The sequence below is a fragment of the Zalophus californianus genome, chromosome 7, assembly GCF_009762305.2.
Source record: "Zalophus californianus isolate mZalCal1 chromosome 7, mZalCal1.pri.v2, whole genome shotgun sequence".
Classification (NCBI taxonomy): domain Eukaryota; kingdom Metazoa; phylum Chordata; class Mammalia; order Carnivora; family Otariidae; genus Zalophus; species Zalophus californianus.
This window is the reverse complement of record NC_045601.1, coordinates 117979837-117999670: the sequence shown is the minus strand read 5'-3', so window position 1 is coordinate 117999670 and position 19834 is coordinate 117979837.

Below are 19834 nucleotides of genomic sequence, written 5' to 3'. Positions count from 1 at the left end.
CAGGTGAAGTGGTGTCTCATTGTTTCAAATTGCACTTTGTTGTAGGGCTAACATTATTTTCCTCTGTTTAGTGGCTATTCTTGTTTTTTCATGAGTTTCCTGTCCATGTTTCTGTCCTCTTCATGTCATTGTCACTTTCCTATCACCTTTCTTAATTGGTGGCAGCTGTGCGGATGGAGTCCTGTGCAGAAAACACCTAGTGTGAAAAGTCCCTGCTTTTGCCACCTTCTGGTTTGCTGACTGGTGGGCGGGCGTGGGATTTGGTGTTTGTGAGAAGGGGAAGGAAAATAGGGACACTAGGGTTCTCATGGAACTATGAAGACCTGAGTGGAAAAACCGAAGCTCTCCATTTCATCCATGTTCCTGGCCCTGCTTTTTTTTGTGAAAAAGGAGGCTGGGGCACTAGGCTGCAGGTTGAGAGAAGAGGAGACGGTAACAGAGACAGGGAGGGATGGAAGGGGAGCTAGGGGCACGATAGGGCAGAACTTGAGTTTAAAGACAGTGTTCAGGGACACCTGGGTGGCTCAGTCGGTTAAGTGTCTGCCTTTGGCTCAGGTCATGATTTCAGGGTCCTGGGATCGAGTCCCACATCGGGCTCCCTGCTCAGCGGGGAGCCTGCTTCCCCCTCTACCTGCTGCTCCCCCTGCCTGTGATCTCTCACTCTTTCTCTCTCTCTCTCTGACAAATTAATAAATAAAATCTTAAAAAAAAAAATAAAGACAGTGTTCAGCAAGGTGCACAGCTCACTTCTTGCCTTATCCCTGCCTGAGGAAGGCAGTATGCACCTGCTCAAGGTGTTATGAGCTGTGCTTGGGTCCCAGACACTCTCCTGGCCCCTAAAATCTTACGGTCGGAAAGAAGATTGATCCTTCCCTAAGAGCTTGTTTCTCCATCCCAGGAGACAAAGAAAGTTCTTTCTTGTATAAAATGACCTCATTCCTTACAACAGCCCAACAAGTAGAGGTTTGTTTTACTCAACTGACTTTTCTTACATCGTATATCCCCTGAGGAGGATAAGCTTGCCAATCATTCGCACTTTAGTCCTGCGGACTTTTGACCTTAAGAGGATCCATCTCTGAGCTGGGCCTTGATAATGTGACCAAACATAGAGGAAATCATAGCTTGTGGTAGATGTAGAAATATGCAAGTGTCCCACCCTGAGAGATTACTTGTGAATCTATAGTTCAGGAGACTTGGAGCTGCTCTTGTTCCCTCAGACCCCCTTCTGCTTCCCTGCTGGTGACTTCTCATCTCCCTAGCTTCTTACCACTGTAGTGTCCATGGTGCAATCTCTGGACCTCTTCTATTTTTTATCTGTCCCTAGGTGATCTGATCTAGTCTCATGCTCCTGCCAGATTTAAATATCACCTATGAAGACTAGCTTTGTGTTGATAACTCCCAAATTTGTGTTTCTAGATCAGACCACTCCCTTGAACTCTGAATGTGTACTTCCAGTGTCTCATGAGTACCTCAAACTGGTTACGTCCAGAACTGACGTGAGCTGCCTCTCTAAACCTTCTCCTCCCTCCCAACGGACTTGGGCTTTGCCATCCTATTCTTTCAGTTGTTCAGGGCCAGATCCTTGGAGACATTGCTGACTCCTCTCTCTCACACTCTACATCCAATCTGTCTTAAATCCTATTGGCTTACTACTTCTCATCTCTTCTCATCCCACTGGCAACACCCCAGGCCAAGCCACCCTCATCTCTTGCATCTCCTAACTTCCCTCCTTGCTGTTGTTATTGCTCCTTTGGTAATTTGTCTTTGCGGCAACCACAGTGAATCTGTTAAAATACAAGTCAGACCATGTCACTGCTCTGCTCAATACTCTCCAATCACTTCTGCATTCACTCAGAGTAAAGCCAAATTTCTTACAGGGCAGGCAAGGCCCTACATATTGGCCCCCTCCCTGTCCTGACTTGTTTACCTCTCTGACCCCGTTTCCTATTACTCCTCCGGTCCACATTGGCCTCCTAACTGTTCTTTAAACAGGCACACTCACACCTTAGGGCCATTGTACTTGTTCTTCCTACTGACTGGACTGCTTTCCTTCCCAGCTATCTGTATGGCTTGCTCCCTTAGCTCAAAAGGCCTCTTAATTCATAGGGAAATATGAAGGACTTAGGATAGCCAAATGAGTTTGAAGAAGGAGAACAAAACGGAAGATTTATACTTCCCAATGTCACAAGTTACTGCAAAGCTATGGTTATCAAGGCAGTGTGGTATTAGCATAGGTTTAGACATAAAGCTCAATGCAATAGAATTGATTTATAGTCAACTGATTTTCAACAAAGGTGCTGAGACAATTCAGAGGGAGAAAGAAAAGCCTTTTCAACAAATGGTACTGAGACAATTGGTTTTCTCCACATGCAAAAGAATGAATTTGGACACTCACTTCACATGATAAACAAAATTTACCTCAAATTCAATCATAGACCTAAATGTAAGAGGTAAAATTATAAGACTATTAGAAGAAACCCTAAGAGTAAATGTCATGATCTTGGATTAGACAATGGTTTCAACATATGACACCGAATGCACAAGCAACAAATTAAAATTTTGACAAATTGGACTTTATCAAAGTTAAAAATTTTTGTGCTCTGTAAAGCACCTCAAGAAAATGAAAAGATAAGCAGCAGAATGGGAGCAAATATTTGCAAATCATATATCAGATAAGGGACTTGTATCCAGAATATATAAAGAACTTATAACTCAATCATGAGAATTAGAAAATGGGCAAAATATTTGAATATGCATTTCACTAAAGATATACCAATGGCCAATAAACACATGGAAATACGCTCTTTTGGATTCCCTCAGCTTCCTGAATCCATAGGTTTGTATCTTTTGCCAAATTTGGGAACTTTCAGTCATTATTTCTTTGAATATATTTTTCTGCCACAGCTTTTCTCTCCTCTCTTTATACTAGGGGAAAATGCCTGCTTTATACTTTATGTGGAAAACCCAAAAGACTCCACCTCAAAACTGCTAGAACTCATACAGGAATTCAGTAAAGTGGCAGGATATAAAATCAATGCATAGAAATCATTGCATTTCTAGGGACAGGGATCAAACCATTCTGAACACCTACGAACTCAACAGGAGATCGAAGAAAAGAATAGCAACAACTCTCTGAACAGAGAAGCGACCACTTTCTGGAAGGTAGGACGTGCGGAGAAGTGAATCCGAGGCGATATTCGGGAGGATAGACGCTGGGGGAGGGGGCCTCCGTCGGCCGCTTCTGGCAAGTGATAGAGCCGCGGAGCACAAAATCGGAACTTTTAGAAGTCGGCTCTGCTGAGGGACGTCGCTCCAGTGGCTAAGCAGGGGATGGAATCCTCCCGGGACAGTGGGGTCTCAGGACCCTCGGGGTCACAGAGAGACCGGGGGTGCCTGAGTGCGGCAGAGCTCCCGGGTATCAGAGCGGGGAAGCTGGCTGCAGAGACAGAGCCGAGGCGCGGGCTCTCAGCTCGGGGTTGCCATAAACCGTGATCCGTGGCCCAGTCGGGCCACTGCTCCTCCAGCAGGGACCCAACAAGCGGCAGAGCCGGGGAGACTTCCCTTTCTCCCCTGGGAGGAGTGGCGCGGGAACGCACCGCAGGGATCTGCTGGGTTTGGAGACTCCAAATGGGGTCGGGTGCCAGAGATACAAACGCTCGGTCACAGGCCGGGTGAGCACGGAGTGTGGCGGGAGACCAGGGAGACGGGAGTGACTGCTTTTCTCTGGGAGCGCAGTGAGGAGCGGGGCCCCAAGTTCTTGGCTCCTCCCGGGTGGAGATTGGGAGGCCACCATTTTCACTCTCATCCTCCAAACCTGTACCGAAAGCTTGCAGGGAACAAAAGCTCCTGAGAGCAAACCCGAGCAGATTACCTAGCCCAGACCGACAAGGGCGGGGCAATTCCGCCTCCGGCAAAGACATTTGGGAACCCCAGCAACAGGCCCCTCCCCCAGAAGATCAGCGCGAACAGCCAGCCAAGACCAAGTTTATCGGTCAATGAGAATGGGAGAACTCCAGCGCTAGGAGAATACTGCACATAGAATTCATGGCTTTTTTACCATGATTCATTAGTCTTTCAAAGTTAATTTTTTTAACTGTTTTTTTTTTAATTTTTCTTTTTCCCTTTTTCAAACAACATCTTAGCAATCCCTTTTTTAAAAAATTTTATTTTTCATTTTTAGAGTCATATTCTATCCCTTCATAGTAGTTACCCTTATTTTTGGCATGTATATATAAGTTGTTCTCTCTTTAAAATTTTGAGATACAGTTTCTTCTAACAGATCAAAATATACCCTAAATCTCTAGTCTATGGCTTTGTTCTAGTCTCCTGCCTGATCACATTCTCTCCGCCCCCCTTTTTTTTCTTTCTTTCCTTTTTTTTAAATCCTCTTCTTGGGTGCCTGGGTGGCTCAGTTGGTTAGGCGACTGCCTTCGGCTCAGGTCATGATCCTGGAGTCCCGGGATCGAGTCCCGCATCGGGCTCCCTGCTCAGCAGGGAGTCTGCTTCTCCCTCTCACCCTCTTCCCTCTCGTACTCTCTCTCTCTCATTCTCTCTCTCTCTCAAATAAATAAATAAAATCTTAAAAAAAAAATAAATCCTCTTCTTTCTTTTTTCAAACACCTTATCAATTCCTTTTTTAAAATTTTTTATAATTTTCATCTTTACAGTCATATTCCATCCCTACATTGTATCAACCCTTATTTTGTACATATATAAGTCTTTCTTTCTTTAAAATTTTAGGAGGCACTTTCTTCTAACAGACCAAAATACACCCAAAATCTAGTGTGTGGCACTGATCTATGCACCAGCCTGATCATATTTGATCATATTCTGTTTTTTTTGTTTTGTTCTGTTTTTGTTTGTTTTTATCTTTTTTTTTAAAGATTTTATTGATTTGAGAGAGAGAGAATGAGAGATAGAGAGCACGAGAGGGAAGAGGGTCAGAAGGAGAAGCAGACTCCCTGCCTAGCAGGGAGCCCGATGCGGGACTCGATCCCGGGACTCCAGGATCATGACCTGAGCCGAAGGCAGTCGCTTAACCAACTGAGCCACACAGGCGCCCTGTTTTTATCTTTTTCTTTTTTTTTTTCTCTTTCTTTCCATTTCTTTTCCCCTGATTTCAGGTCTTTTCTGATTTGTTTAGAGTATATTTTCTGGGGACGTTGTCAACCTGTTAGCATTTTGTTCTCTCATTCATCTATTCTCCTCTGGACAAAATGACAAGATGAAAAAAATCACCTAAACAAAAAGAACAAGAGGTAGTACCATCTGCCAGCCACCTACTCAATACGGACATTAGTGCAATGTCGGACCTAGAGTTCAGAATCGTGATTTTAAAGATACTAGCTGGGCTTGAATAAAGCATGGAAGTTATTAGAGAAACCCTTTCTGGAGAAATACAAGAACTAAAATCTAACCAAGTCGAAATCAAAAAGGCTATTAATGAGGTGCAATCAAAAATGGGAGCACTAACTGCTAGGATAAATGAGGCAGAAGAGAGAATCAGCGATACAGAAGACCAAATGATGGAAACTAAAGAAGCTGAGAAAAAGAGAGATAAACAACTACTGGATCACGAGGGCAGAATTCGAGAGATAAGTGATACGATAAGATGAAACAACATTAGAATAATTGGGATCCCAGAAGAGGAAGAAAGAGTGAGAGGGGCAGAAGGTATATTGGAGCAAATTATAGCAGAGAACTTCCCTAATGTGGGGAAGGAAACAGGCATCAAAATCCAGGAGGCACAGAGAACCCCTGTCAAAATCAATAAAAATAGGTCAACACCCCGACATCTAATAGTAAAACTTACGAGTCTCAGAGACAAAGAGAAAATCTTGAAAGCAGCTCGGGAGAAGAGATATGTAACCTATAATGGCAGAAACATTAGATTGGCAACAGACCTATCCACAGAGACCTGGCAGGCCAGAAAGGAGTGGCATGATATATTCAGAGCACTAAATGAGAAAAATATGCAGCCAAGAATACTATATCCAGCTAGGCTGTCATTGAAAATAGAAGGAGAGATTAAAAGCTTCCAGAACAAACAAAAACTAAAGGAATTTGCAAACACGAAACCAGCCCTACAAGAAATATTGAAAGAGGTCCTCTAAGCAAAGAGAGAGCCTAAAAGCAGCATAGACCAGAAAGGAACACAGACAATATACGGTAACAGTCACCTTACAGGCAATACAATGGCACTAAATTCCTATCTTTCAATAGTTACCCTGAATGTAAATGGGCTAAATGCCCCAATCAAAAGACACAGGCTATCAGATTGGATTAAAAAACAAGACCCATCAATATGCTGTCTGCAAGAGACTCATTTTAGACCCAAAGACACCCCCAGATTGAAAGTGAGGGTGTGGGAAACCATTTACCATGCTAATGGACACCAAAAGAAAGCTGGGGTGGCAATCCTTATATCAGACAAATTAGATTTTAAAACAAAGACTGGAATAAGAGATAAGGAAGAACACTGTATCCTACTTAAAGGGTCTATCCAACAAGAAGATCTAACAATTGTAAATATCTACGCCCCGAACATGGGAGCAGCCAATTATATAAGGCAATTAATAACAAAAGCAAAGAAACACATTGACAACAATACAATAATAGTGGGGGACTTTAACACCCCCCTCACTGAAATGGACAGATCACCTAAGCAAAAGATCAATGAGGAAATAAAGACTTTAAATGACACGACCAAATGGACTTCACAGACATATTCAGAACATTCCATCCCAAAGCAATGGAATACACATTCTTCTCTAGTTCCCATGGAACATTCTCCAGAATTGATCACATCCTAGGTCACAAATCCGGTCTCAACCGGTACCAAAAGATTGGGATCATTCCCTGCATATTTTCAGACCACAATGCTTTGAAACTAGAACTCAATCACAAGAGGACAGTCAGAAAGAACTCAAATACATGGAGGCTAAAGAGCATCCTACTAAAGAATGAATGGGTCAACCAGGATATTAAAGAAGAATTAAAAAAATTCATGGAAACCAATGAAAATGAAAACACAACTGTTCAAAATCTTTGGGATACAGCAAAGGCAGTCCTGAGAGGAAAGTATATAGCAAATACAAGCCTTTCTCAAGAAACAAGGAAGGTCTCAAATACACAACCTAACCCTACACCTAAAGGAGCTAGAGAAAAAACAGCAAATAAAGCCTAAACCCAGCAGGAGAAGAGAAATCATAAAGATCAGAGCAGAAATCAATGAAATAGACACCAAAAGAACAGTAGCACAGATCAACGAAACTAGGAGCTGGTTCTTTGAAAGGATTAACAAGATTGATAAACCCCTGGCCAGACTTTTCAAAAAGAAAAGAGAAATGACCCAAATCAACAAAATCATGAACGAAAGAGGAGAGATCACAATCAACACCAAAGAAATACAAACAATTCTAAGAACATATTATGAGCAACTCTATGCCAGCAAATTAGATAACCTGGAAGAAATGGATGCATTCCTAGAGATGTATCAACTACCAAAATTGAACCAGGAAGAAATAGAAAACCTGAACAGACCTATACCCACTAAGGAAATTGAAGCAGTCATCAAAAATCTCCTAACACACAAAAGCCCAGGGCCAGATGGCTTCCCAGGGGAATTCTACCAAACATTTCAAGAAGAATTAATACCTATTCTCCTGAAACTGTACCAAAAAATAGAAATGGAAGGAAAACTTCCAAACTCATTTTATGAGGCCACCATTACCTTGATCCCAAAACCAGACAAAGACCCCATCAAAAAGAATTACAGACCAATATCCTTGAAGAACATGGATGCAGAAATTCTCACCAAAATACTAGCCAATAGGATCCAACAGTACATTAAAAGGATTACTCACCATGACCAAGTGGGATTTATCCCTGGGCTGCAAGATTGGTTCAACATCCACAAATCAATCAACGTGATACAAGATATTAACAAGAGAAAGAACAAGAATCATATGATCCTCCCAATAGATGCAGAGAAAGCATTTGGCAAAGTACAGCATCCTTTCTTGATCAAAACTCTTCAGAGTATAGGGATAGAAGGTATATACCTCAATATCATAAAAGCCATCTATGAAAAACCTACAGCGAATATCATTCTCAATGGGGAAAAACTGAGAGCTTTTCCCCTAAGGTCAGGAACTCGGCAGGGATGTCCACTCTCACCACTGCTATTCAACGTAGTATTAGAAGTCCTATCCACAGCAATCAGACAACAAAAAGAAATCAAAGGCATCCAAATCGGCAAAGAAGAAGTCAAACTCTCACTCTTTGCAGACGATATGATACTTTATGTGGAAAACCCAAAAGACTCCACCCAAAACTGCTAGAACTCATACAGGCATTCAGTAAAGTGGCAGGATATAAAATCAATGCACAGAAATCAGTGGTATTCCTATACACCAACAACAAGACAGAAGAGAGAGAAATTAAGGAGTCGATCCCATTTACTATTGCACCCAAAACCATAAGATACCTAGGAAGAACTCTAACCAAAAAGGCAAAGGATCTGGACTCAGAAAACTATAAAATACTCATGAAAGAAGTTGAGAAAGACACAAAGAAATGGAAAAATGTTCCACGCTCATGGATTGGAAGAACAAACATTGTGAAGATGTCAATGCTACCTTAGAGCAATCTACACATTTAATGCAATCCCCATCAAAATACCATCCACTTTTTTCAAATAAATGGAACAAATAATCCTAAAATTTGTATGGAACCAGAAAAGTCCCCGAATAGCCAGAGGAATGTTGAAAAAGAAAAGCAAAGCTGGCGGCATCACAATTCCGGACTTCCAGCTCTATTACAAAGCTGTCATCATCAAGACAGTATGGTACTGCCACAAAAACAGACACATAGATCAATGGAACAGAATCGAGAGCCCAGAAATGGACCCTCAACTCTATGGTCAACTAATCTTTGACAAAGGAGGAAAGAATGTCCAATGGCAAAAAGACAGTCTCTTCAACAAATGGTGTTGGGAAAATTGGACAGCCACATGCAGAAGAATGAAACTGGACCATTTCCTTACACCACACATAAAAATAGACTCCAAATAGTTGAAAGACCTAAATGTGAGACAGGAGTCCATCAAAATCCTAAGGGAGAACACAGGCAGCAACCTCTTCGACCTCAGCCGCAGCAACTTCTTCCTAGAAACATCGCCAAAGGCAAGGGAAGCAAGGGCAAAAATGAACTATTGGGACTTCATCAAGATAAAAAGCTTTTGCACAGCAAAAGAAACAGTCCACAAAACCAAAAGACAACTGACAGAATGGGAGAAAATATTTGCAAATGACATATCAGATAAAGGGCCAGTATCCAAAATCTATAAAGAACTTATCAAACTCAACACCCAAAGAACAAATAATCCAATCAAGAAATGGGCAGAAGACATGAACAGACATTTTTCCAAAGAAGACATCCAAATGGCCAACAGACACATGAAAAAGTGCTCAACATCACTCGGCATCAGGGAAATCCAAATCAAAACCTCGATGAGATACCACCTCACACCAGTCAGAATGGCTAAAATTAACGAGGCAGGAAACAACAGATGTTGGCGGGGATGTGGAGAAAGGGGAATGCAAGCTGGTGCAGCCACTCTGGAAAACAGTATGGAGGTTCCTCCAAAAGTTGAAAATAGAGCTACCCTATGCCCCAGCAATTGCACTACTGGGTATTTACCCCAAAGATACAAATGTAGGGATCCGAAGGGGTACGTGCACCCAGTGTTTATAGTGGCAATGTCCACAATAGCCAAACTATGGAAAGAGCCAAGGTATCCATCAACAGATGAATGGATAAAGAAGATGTGGTATATATATACAATGGAATCTTATGCAGCTATTAAAAAAAATGAAATCTTATCATTTGCAACAACATGGTTGGAACTAGAGGGTATAATGCTAAATGGAATAAGTCAATCAGAGAATGACAATTATCAAATGATCTCTCTGATATGAGGAATTTGAAAAACAAGACAGAGGATCATAGGGGAAGGGAGGGAAAAATGAAACAAGACGAAATCAGAGGGGGAGACAAACCAAAAGAGACTCTTAATCTCAGGAAACAAACTGATGGTTGCTGAAGTGGAGGGGGGTGGGAGGGATGGGGTGGCTGGGTGATGGACATTAGGGAAGGTATTCACCAGGGTGAGCGCTATGAATTGTGTAAGACTGATGAATCACAAGCCTGTACCCCTGAAACAAATAATACATTATGTTAATAAAAAAAATACTTGCCTGCTTTAAAATATGTGTCAGATAATTCCAACATCCAGGTCATCTTGAGTGTTGATTGTCTTTTCTTATTCAATTTGAGATTTTCCTGGTTCTTGCTATGACAAGAGATTTTTAATTGCATCCTGGGTATTTTATATATCATGTTATAAGACTCGGGATTTTATTTAAATCTATTTTAACAGATACCCTCTGACACTGTGCTGGTAGGGGAAAGAGAGTGCCGCCTCATTGCTGTCAGATGGAGGTAGAAGTCCAGGTTCCTCATTTGGCCTCTGTTGACACTTCTGAGGGGCATGTTAATACTGCTAGGTGGGGTTCAGGTTCCCCACTAAAACTCTGCTGACACGCTCTGAGTGGGAGCGTGAAGCACCTTTTTTACTGTTCCCACTGACATTGTGATGGAAGGGGACTTGTTACTACCAGGCAGGGCTGGAAGTCCCAGCTTCCCACTTGGCCTTCTCTGACACCATGCCAGCAGTAGGGAGGAGCACTTTGTGGATAAATGTGAGTGTCTAGACTGCCCACTTAGCCTTTGCTGGAAGGTTTTTTTTTTTTCCCCCCTGTGATATTTGGGCTGGAGTGTGGCCATTATTGTCTAAAAGTTTTCTGTCTAGCTAGGTTGTCCCTTTCTTGGCTCTTCGGCTAGAGACTTTTGGGCCTGTGTGTGTGTGTGTGTGTGTGTGCATGTGCCTGTTAAGACTTTCCTGGTTCTGGCTTTTCTAGCACCCAGTCTCATGTATATGAGGCAAAAAGAAAACCTAGGGAACTCATCATGTTGTTATTTCGGTCTTGAGATTCCTAGCCAGTCTGCCTTCTCTCCATCTTTCAGAGTCTTCTTAAGCTTGTTTTATAAATAATCTCCAGGGTTTTAGCTGTACTCACTGGGAGGAACTAGAAATGCATCTACTCATCTTGTCCTAGAACTGGAAGCCAGTCTGACAAGTCCAATAAAATGCTCAACATAGAATTTCTATATTGACCAGTGATTCCCTTTTTAGGTATCTACCTAAGATAAATGAAAGCATATGTCCACACAAACACTTGCACATGAATGTTCATAGAAGCATTAAACACAATAGTCATAAAGGGGAAACAACTCAAATATTCATGAACTGGTGAATGGATAAACAACATGTTTATATCCATACAATAGAATACTATTCAGCAATAAAAATAAATGAAACACTGATGCATGCTATAATATAAATGAACCTTAAAAACATTATGTTAAGTAAAAGAAACCAGACTCAAGAGACCATATATTGAATGAGTCCATTTATATGAAACCTTCAGAAGGCAAATCTATAGAGACCGAAAACTGTTGCCAGGGCTGAGGGTTGGCACGGGTCATAAATACAAATGAATATGAGGTTTCTTTGTGGGGCGATGGAAATGTTCTAAAATTAGGTTAAGTATATAATATGTATTATATAAGCTATATTCAAACTATAAATATACTAAACTCATCGAATTGTACACTTAAAATGGGTGAATTTTATAGTATGTAAATTATGCATTCATAGGTCTGTTTCAGAAGAGAGAGAGTGGGAGGAGAGGAAGTGGAGACATTTTCTATTGTAAACTTTATTAAAGAATTTTGCTGTTAAAAATGTAGTTATCTGAAGAGGCACCTGCACCCCAATGTTTACAGCAGCAATGTCCACAGTAGCCAAACTATGGAAAGAGCCCAGATGTCCATCAACAGATGAATGGATAAAGAAGATGTGGTATATATATATATGCAATGGAATATTACTTAGCCATCAAAAAATGAAATCTTGCCATTTGCAACACCGTGGATGGAACTAGAGGGTATGAGTGAAATAAGTCAATCAGAGAAAGACAAATATCATATGATTTCACTCATATGTGGAATTTAAGAAACAAAGCAGAGGAGCATAGGAGAAGGGAGGAAAAAATAAAATAAGATGAAATCAGAGAGGAAAACAAACCATAAGAAACTCTTAACTCTAGGAAACAAACTGAAGGTTGTTGGAGGGGAGGAGGGGTGAGGGAATGGGGCAACTGGGTGACGGGCATTAAGCTGGGTCACTTGATGTGATGAGCACTGGGTGTTATACGCAACTGATGAATCACTGAACTCTACCTCTCTAGAGCTAATGCTACATTATATGTTAATTAATTGAATTTAAATAAAATAAAATTAAATTAAATTAAAAAAGAATTTTGCTGTTAAGAGTTGCAGGGAAAGGATGGATAGCAAGAGGGGTCAAGGGAAGATAATTTTTAAATTATCATTACAGAAAATTTCAAATACACACATAAGTGGAAAATCCCCATATCCCCATCATCCAGATAGTATAATCGTTAACTCAGGACCACTCTCTTTTCACTCACCCTAGGTTATTTTAGAACAAATCCTAGGCATCATATTATTTCTATCATAAATGTTTCATTATCTCTAAAAGATAAGGACTCTTTAAAACATCACCACAGTATCATTATTCTGTCTAAATGTTCACAACATGCTTAATATCCTCAAATATGCAGCCAATGTTCAGATTTCCCAAATTGTCAATAACTACATGTTATTAGTTTGTTTGAATCAGGATCAAATCCAGATTCACTCATTGCATGTGCTTGATATGTCTTAAGTCTCTCTCTCTTTATAAAAATACACTTTATTTTTTATTTTTTTAAAAGATTTTTTTAAAAAAATATTTATTTGACAGAGAGAGATATAGCGAGAGAGGGAACATAAGCAGAGGGAGTGGGAGAGGGAGAAGCAGGCTTCCCGCTGAGCAGGGAGGCCAATGCGGGGCTCGATCCCAGGATCTTGGGATCATGACCCGAGCAGAAGGCAGATGCTTAACGACTGAGCCACCCAGGTGCCCCAAGAGTCGGACACTTAATGGACTGAGCCACCCAGGTGCCTCCCTATTACTAACATCTTATGTGAATATAGTACATTTGTTCTAATAAATGAAACAATATTGATAAATTATCATTAAAGTTCACGATTTTTCTTTCAAAGTTTTATTTATTTATTCGACAGAGAGACACAGCAAGAGAGGGAACACAGGCAGGGGGAGTGGCAGAGGGAGAAGCAGGCTTCCTGCGGAGCAGGGAGCCCGATGCGGGGCTCAATCCCAGGACCCCGGGACCATGACCTGAGCCGAAGGCAGATGCTTAACGACTGAGCCACCCAGGCGCCCCTAAAGTTCACGATTTCTTTGGACTTACTCAGTTTTTACCCAATGTTCTTTACCTGTACCAGGATCCCACCCAAGATACCACACTACATGTATTTGTCATGTATCTTTGGCCTTTCTTGGCTGTGACGGTTTTTCAAACTTTTCTTGTTTTTGATGATCTTGACAATTCTTGATCAGGTATTTTGTTGGATTCCTTTCTTTTGGAATTTGGTGTTTTTCTCATGGTTAGACTTAGACTGAGAGCTTAAGTGTCTTTTAATCTTTCAGGATTTTTCTTGTCATTTATTTGTCGAATGGTTTGTTTCCTATAGAATTTTCTATATTCTAAATTTTGCTAATTGCACTGCCTGTGTTATTTACCATGTACATCTCCTCCACTTTTTTTTTTTCATGTAAACTGGTAGTTACATTTAAAGACCTGATATGATTCAGGATTTTATTATTTTTTTGGCAAGGATATGTCATAGGTGGTGTTGTGCTTTTTTTTTTTCCATCAGGAGGTGTATAATTCTGGCTGGCAGCCATTGATGAGCATTGACTAGACCCATTATTTTACTAGGGGCTGTAAAGTGGTGATATTCTACTTCTATTATTCTGTCTTTGTTTATTTCATTTATGCAAAGAAACATTTACGATTTCAGCATAATTTATTTAGGAAACGGAGATTAATGCCTTTCTTTACTGTTTATTTTCTGGTTTTCAGAATAAGTCCATTCTCTAGCATCTTCCAAAACTAACCCATGAATTTTTATTTAGTATAACTATGAATAAAGACATTTTAGTACAGTTTAATCTCTTGCAGTGAATCCCTTTATTGATGCTCAGTTTGTTCCATATGTGGCTAGTGTGAGCCTCAAGTTGACATGATCCTAGTGTCTTTGATGGCCTCCTTGCCATCAGGGTCATCTCTTACATATGATTCTTTTTAGTGGAAACAGTACCGAGGTACCTCAGTTTGGGTGCTAGGGAAGTTTATTACTTATTTACTTTTTAAGATGGGTATCTGATACCATGTTAGCTTGCTGATGGGTGTGATCTGCAGAGGGAAAGCAGCATTGCTGAAGAGGGAGGGTTGCTGGAGGAATGTCCTTGAATAGGTGGGAGGGGCTGGGGTTCAGTGCCCAAGTGGAGGAGTTGGCTATAAGTTGAAAGTAAAGAGGAGGGAAAGTGTGTGACTAAGAAGAAAATGTGAAATAATTGCCTTGAAAGTTTGTGTGAGTAACCAGGAAAATGCTGTGTCCTCTTTGGCCAACTTGAAGTTTCTGATTATAAATATTCTATAAGCATGTTTGAGTATTTCTATCCAATCACTTGGCTGCTTGGATGCAGGCATGGAGTAGGTGGGAAGTTTAGGCAGAGCCAGGCTTTTTCCAGGCTGGTATGACAGAGAGAGTGAGGACAATGGGAGTTGAGTGTGCAAGGTAGTTATAACAATGGGTCATGAAATCTAAGTGGGGTATTGTTGAAATGGGGCAGAATCTCTTACTGTCAGGGTCAAAGGGTTTGGAGGACTGGGAAGAGGAAAAATTGTGGGAGAGGGGGTGCAGGAGAGAGAATGACTTGCAAAGATAGGAGGTGTTGAGCACAGTGTGGGATACTTAAAATTCATTCAGTATTTCCTAATGACCTCCTTCCAGCTTCAGAGAAGCTTTTCCATTTCCTGGGTCCTGGGGTTTTGTGAATCAGGTGTATTGCCTTCCTTGTAGGGACTGCTCTCTGCACATCCATCTCCCAGCTGCCCTGGCCATCTCCCCACAGATGACCATTACAGGGTTCTTGGATATTCTGGGGAATTCGTCAGCTGAAATGATTGCTCTGTGCTCATGGAAGGTGTAGATAAAGGCCCTTGGGACTTTTGGACAGTGACTCTGAAGGTGACCCTGATGGTGCTGACATCCTTTCATGGTGTGAGAGCCCACAATAGTTGCTTCTAGAAAGCCTGACCTGGGAGGGGGAGGTGGGCTGGGGAAACTGCCACCTCTTCAGAGCTGGGATCCAGAAGGGGCTGAAAGCAGCTCCTACCACAACACAGGGTGTGCTCTTCCTAAGTCAACGAGCTGTGCCTGACCCTTCCCCCCCATTCACCTGCACACAACTAGCCCTGGGCACTCAGACCTTGGCTGGGGAGGTCAGGGGCTGGTGTGGGTCAGTGAGTGGGTGCTGGATGAGGATCATGGGAGATGGACAGGGAGATACATGGGTACTTGGCCAGTGTCCTAGAAGACCCTAAACTGGAGCTGTGGGTGGTGCAGCATTTTGGATTATTCCTGTCCCAGAAAGATCAACAATTTAACCCTGAAAATAGACTAAAATTTTTACTGGACACATGATCAAGGACTGATTCAGAAAGTCCTCCTTTTTTTTTTTTTTTTTTAAGTAGGCTCCATGTTGGTGTGGAGCCCAATGCAGGGCTTGAACTCACAATGCTGAGATCAAGACCTGAGCCGAGATCAAGAGTTGGACGCTTAACCGCCTGAGCCACCCAGGCACTCCAAAAATCCTCCATTTTAAGTTTAGAAACTATTGGATAAACAGGCCAAATTTAAAGATAGCATAATGCCATAACCTGGCATTCACAACCCTCCCACCAGGACTTGCCTGCTTCAGCCTTGACCTTGGATGGGCCCGACCTACATGAGATTGGGAGAGTGACTACATTCTTTCCAGGTCACTGACTGAGTCACCATGTGGGCAGTACATGCACTCGCTCTCTCTGAAAATCATTCACTGACATCGCAGGGACTGGGGAACCTGCTTGAGACACTCTGGGCAGACCTGTGTCCATTCAGGTGTCTTGTCCCAGATATATCAGGGCCGAATTTGAGGAGGAGCTTGCCCCTCCCTTTTCCCCGCTCCCTTCCTCCCTCCCTTCTTCCTTCCTGTTCTTCCCATTCTTTCTTTTTCCCCTGCTCTTTCCATTCTTACACCATCTTCCTCTCAGCTTCCTTTCCTTTTAATTTCTTGTCTATCTCTCTCTTTTTTTTTTAAGATTTTATTTATTTGACACACACACACAGAGAAAGCATGCACAAGCAGGGGGAGCAGCAGAGGGAGAGGGAGAAGCAGACTCCCCACTGAGCAGGGAGCCCAACACGGGGCTCAATCCCAAGACCCTGGGATCATGACCTGAGCCGAAGGCAGACGCTTAACCAACTGAGCCACCCAGGTGCAACAATTTCTTATCTATCTTTTGCTAATTGATGAGTGTAATAACATTTATTAAAATTTCTATAAAATGCCTTTCTCCCTGGTCTCACTCCTTTGTTTCCATAGAGCTCAGACAGCTTGGGTGGGAGTGATGCCCCTTCATGTCCCTGGAATCTCAGACTTTGGAAGCAGAGTGGCTTGCCCACTCAGAGGGTGCTGGGGCAGGTGCCTGTGGCCAGGTGGGCTTTGCAGCCAACCTCTGGGTGGGCCTGGCCAGGTCCATTCCTGGGAGTGTGTAAGGTCTTAGGAACTCTTTGAGGCACCTTTGGTTGGATATTTCAGTTATGGGATGACAGTCTCCCCTGGGAGGGACTGTGCTCACCAGAGACGCAGATGTGCAGGCTCAGAGGATAGTGATCATTCCCACTGAGCCCTTGGTCTTGTCCTCGGCAGTCTGTCAGGGCAGAGCTCAGCCCACGAACCAGGGTCATGCTGGTTAGAGGAGGAAGGAAAAATTTTATTTAAAATCAATTTAATTAGTGTATTATCAGGCTCAGGAGTAGAATTTAGTGATTCATCAATCATATATAACACCCAGGGCTCATTAGATCACATTGCCCTCCTTAATGCTTATCACCCAGTTACCCACCTCCCCTCCAGCAACCCTCAGTTTGTTTCCTAGAGTTAAGAGTCTCTTACGGTTTGTCTCCCTCTCAGTTTTTATATTATTTTTCCTTCCCTTCCCCTACCTATGTTCATCTATTTTGTTTCTTAAATTCCACATGAGTGAAGTCATATGACATTTGTCCTTCTCTGACCGACTTATTTCACTTAGCATAATACCCTCTAGTTCCATCCACGGCATTGCAGATGGCAAGATTTCATTCTTTTTGATGGCTGAGTGATATTCCATTGTATCACATCTTCTTTATCCATTCATCTATTGATGGACATCTGGGCTCTTTCCATATTTTGGTTGTTGTGGACATTGCTGCTATAAACACCGGGGGTCATGTGCCCCTTTGAATCACTATGTTTGTGTCTTTTAGACAAATACTTAGTAGTGCAATTGCTGGGTCATAGGGTAGCTCTATTTTTAACTTGGAAGGAAAAAAAATTTTTTTTAAAGATTTTATTTATTTATTTGACAGAGAGAGATGGCGAGAGAGGGAACACAAGCAGGGAGAGTGGGAGAGGGAGAAGCAGGCTTCCCCGGGGAGCAGGGAGCCCGATGCGGGGCTCGACCCCAGGACCCTGGGATCATGACCTGAGCCGAAGGCAGATGCTTAATAACTGAGCCACCCAGGGTGCCCTTGGAAGGAAAAATTTTAAAGTCCACACAGAAACTATCACCTTGTGTGTGTGTCATGTGCATGTATGTGTGTGTTTGTGTGTTTCCTGTTATTTTTCACTTTTTTCCAGATACCAAACAAGCGGAAAATGCCTCTTAAAACTTCCCTGCAGTAGAAGATAACCCAGTGATCCTTCATCTTAACAGTGTCAAAATAAATTAAAGCTCACCAGATTGCAGTTTTCTAAAAATGGGGTTTAATCCTTTCCACCAAATGTCACATTTTAAAATTACAATTCTTTTTTTTTAAAGATTTATTTATTTATTCGAGAGTGTGTGTGTGTGTGTGTGTGTGTGTGTGTGTGTGTGTGCGCGCGCGCGCGCGCGCGCGTGCACAAGTCAGGGGAGGGGTAGAAGGAGAGGAAGAGAGAGAATCTCAAGCTGACTCCACACTAAGCATGGAGCGCCCCAGGACCCCGAGATCACGACCTGAGCCAAAATCAGGAGTAGGATGCTTAACTGACTGAGCCACCCAGGCATCCCTAAAATTATAAGTCTTTTTACATTAGCCATTATTTTATGGCTTAGGTATTTATCTGAAACTGTTTCAAAAGCACTTGAAGCAACTCAAGATAAGAGGTAATACATGGCTGTTAAAGTAGAAAGTATAATATTAACCTGGTTAGCATCAGGATAATTTACACCTTAAGCAAGAAAAATCATTTGTGGCCAGTGAATAGTGTTTGTCGATAAACAGGTGGACCGGGAGCCTGATGAGCTGGGGGAGGGCAGTGAGGTTTGCTGTTTGGTGTCCTTCCTGCAATGTCTCCAGGTGTCCTTCCAGTGTCCTTCAGGAAAATCTTCCTTATGCTTTGTCTTTCCTTCCCCTCCCCTCCCCACATGGGCCGGCATTCAGGGGAGATAAGCTTCCTGGCCACATCACTCTGGGCCATTTCTGAGTCCAAGGTCCTTCCTGCTCCTCTTTCACCCTGAGCGGTGTGGAGCTGGGGGCTGGGCTGGGCTTGAGGACTGGGGTGTGCAGGGGTATGGGGGGCAGTGTCCTTGCAGCTCCAGCCCTCCCTCCTCTGAGAGGTTCCTGGATGAAAGTTTACTTGGTGGTAGAACTCATGTCTTCCTTCATCTCTGTTGGATGTGTGAGAATGAAGTGTCATAAGTACAACTTGTGTAGCCCAGGTCCTGGTACTTAGTAAGTACTCATTGAAATTTGGTTTTCTTCCCTCTGACTTTTCACAAAACTCCCCTAATGTCTCTCAGGCTTTGAGGAGTCTCCCCGTTGGGCAGGTGAAGGTGGTGGCAGTGGGGGTGGACCTGGAGGCTAATATTGGTCCTTGTTCATTCATTATTTTTCAATTAAGATGGATTTTCCCAATATTCCCGTGTCTAAGTGGATTTTAGCAGAAATAAACCTTTGTGGATGACAGCATGGGATGTGTTCAGGTATATCCAGATGTCCTGGGTTTGCCCAGAGTTTTATTTTTTATTTTATTTTTAAATTTTATTTATTTATTTATTTGAGTGGGGGAGTGGGAGAGGGGCAGTCGGGGAGGGGCAGACAGGGAAGGAGAATGACAACCAGACTCAGCGCCCAGTGGGGAGTCCAACACTGGTCTTGATCCCAGGACCCTGAGATCTTGACCTGAGCGGAGTTGGAAGCTTAACCGACTGAACCACCCAGGCACCCCTACACCCAGAATTTTAATATCTTAGACTAGACATCTGGGCTGAAAGCAGTCACTCCCAGGCACCAATGAGTCAGTCAGTCCTTGCTCCATGAAAAAAATTTAGTGGATCATTCAGGACAATCAAGAGTGAACAAAGGCTGGGAGAGGCTCTGCTGGGTGTGTGGTTGTGGAACTCTGAGAGACTGGTTTCCTCACCTGTAGAATGAAGACAATAATGACAACTCTACAGAAGTGGCACCAGGGAGGCTTTAGCCCAAA